This window comes from Silurus aristotelis (genome assembly GCF_946808225.1).
Source record: "Silurus aristotelis genome assembly, chromosome: 6".
NCBI lineage: Eukaryota > Metazoa > Chordata > Actinopteri > Siluriformes > Siluridae > Silurus > Silurus aristotelis.
In genome coordinates, this window is record NC_139579.1 from 30157154 (window position 1) to 30159653 (window position 2500).

General features: G+C 38.6%; 1 protein-coding gene across 4 annotated transcripts in view; it reads left to right on the forward strand.

Moving 5' to 3' along the window:
• hspa12a (heat shock protein 12A) overlaps positions 1-2500 on the forward strand; it is a 54952-nt gene that overhangs the window by 25211 nt on the left and 27241 nt on the right. The gene's annotated exons all lie outside the window — the stretch shown is intronic.

A 2500-nucleotide genomic window follows, 5' to 3' on the forward strand; every position in this document is an offset into this window, starting at 1 on the left:
AGAGTCTGTATGTGACAGAGAGAAAAAGGGAGGTGGATCTGAAACCAGTAAATGAGCAACACCCCCGAATTCGCCTAACCTTCGCCCCTCACTGGTCGATTTGTGGATTTCCACAAACTGATACACAGCTGAACAGGATAATAAATAGATGAACTGATGTAAGGTTAGACAGATGGCATTCCTCCCGAATTAGCCAGGAATGTCGACAACGATTGGAATTTTATATTTTCGGAAACAGTGGTATTTTTGCCTGCTTGCGTCATCAGGCGTTTAAATTCCCGCACATAAAACTCATTTACAGCTTTATATCTTTGAGAGTTCAATCATAGCTCTCAGTGGTGTGTGAGGAAGTTTCGGTAAATGAATTGGATATTAGATCCCGGAATCAACCGCCTGATTGGCTGACGAATTGTGTAAAAGAATACAGTAGCTTAGTGGTGGTGTCAGACGGGAAGCACAAATATAAAGTGCAAGACTGAAAGAGGCAGTGGGTGTGGTGGAAACGTTTAGGACCTAGGTTCCTTTAGCTAGATATGTGGTAGAGCGTTAAAAACCCAGCGTGAGCTCGGCGCTCAGCACACTGACATTTTCCTAATAATATACGATTCGATTTTACATCAACTCTTTCCGAGGGAATACGTTTTCCCGAGTGTGGCATTTGATCTGTTTATTGGCTATTTGGTTCTGTTAATTATATAACGTTAATTGTGTGATGTTACGTCAGAGGTTTAATTCACATTTAGGTGCCACATCGTCAATGATATTTTTATATTTGCTAAGCAAAGAATAAAACACTTGGGAAGGTTCGTTTACAAATAATCAGTGTTGTGCTAGTTACTAAGAAATAGTAACTAGTTACAGTTACTCGTTACTTCATTCAAAAAGTAACTTTTTTAAACTTTTTAACCTTTTTTAAAGAACGTTCTTTAATGTTTCTATTAATGCCCTTTTATGCGTTCTGGTCTACAAACACAAAACTGACTTAAACACAAAGTCATTTTTTAAACACTAAGTCAGAGCAGCACAAACTGAATATATCACAAGGATTTCTGAAATAAATAACAAAACAAGCTGAATAATATATTCACAATCAAAAACTATAAAAATAAAAGCTGTTGTGTTGAGCTCTTAAAATTGTTCCTTTCACAGCTGAAGTATGAAAACTATCAACAATGTAGAACAGAACACCGGGTTAGCGTCTAGCTTCTAGCTTCGTCGAGGCATGGAGTTTCTGGAGGAGCTTCGACAGATTGGAGTTGCTGTTTATCGCAGTAGATACGAGCTTCGAACCAGAAAGACACAGCTTACATTTGACTAAAGTTTTTGTCTTTATGCTCAACTAAAGTGCAATAATGAGCATATTTCCACTTTGAGAAACTCGTCTTGCTGTCGCCTCGACTCACCATTACTGCCGCACAGACCCGAATAAACGGAGACACGCCCACAGTGCGTCTTCTTCGTGTTTACAGTGGTTCATCCACCAATCCTACAATGTGTCCCTGCTGTAAAAAAAAACTTAGATCTTAGATCATACCATCTTAGATGGTATGAGGAAGAAATCTTGAGAGGGACCAGACTCCAAATGGAACCCATCCTCATTTCAGTCACACATTGAGTGTGATTATAGATAGGATGAGATGAGATAAGATTATTTGTCTCACAGTTAGGACATTTCCATGTTACATGGAATATGAAGCAGAGACACAGTACAAATATATACAGTACAGTATATAGATTCAAAAGAAAAAACAAAACAACAATAATAGATCAGACAAGCAAACTACCATAATTTCCGGAATAATAAACACACCCAAATATAAGCCTGAATTTGACAAAGATTTTTATTTTAAACATAAATAAGCCGCACCTGTCTATAAGCCGCAGGCGTCTACACTAAAACTAATTACTTTACAAAGGCTTTAACAAAAGACAGTGTCTGTAACTAAACAGCAGCCTACCAAGAAAGTCATTGTTCGCTGTCTTCCTCCTTCCTTTCAAAACAGAGGAACCTCATCCATATTTATGATGTGGTGCGGCCCGATTCAGTGGGAGCACGATTTAATATAAAGTGTTTCATTGGTTCACCTTAACCCGTTCGGCAATTTCATTGGTCTAATGTTACGGGGCTCAGTTTTTTTGGTGGCATGATGTTTGTGAAACCGGGAAAACCCCCGGAAAATCCATAAATTACCCGCTTCCTTGTTTAAGCCGCGGGGTTCAACGCGTGGGAAGTAAAGTAGCGGCTTATAGTCCGGAAAATACGGTAAATTGCACTAGGTTATTGCACATTTCAAATTGCCGTTATTGCACAAATATTAAAATTATTGTAATTGCACAGTTTAAATATCAGTATTAACTATGTGTATGATTGTGACTGGTTCAATGGGAGCAGCTCCGATTGCAGATTGGGAGCTGCTCAGAGATACAACCATCAGAGAGTGAGAAATATCATGAGGAGTGTGTGCTTATAAGTAATGTCCTTCTAGTCTTATACAGTCAG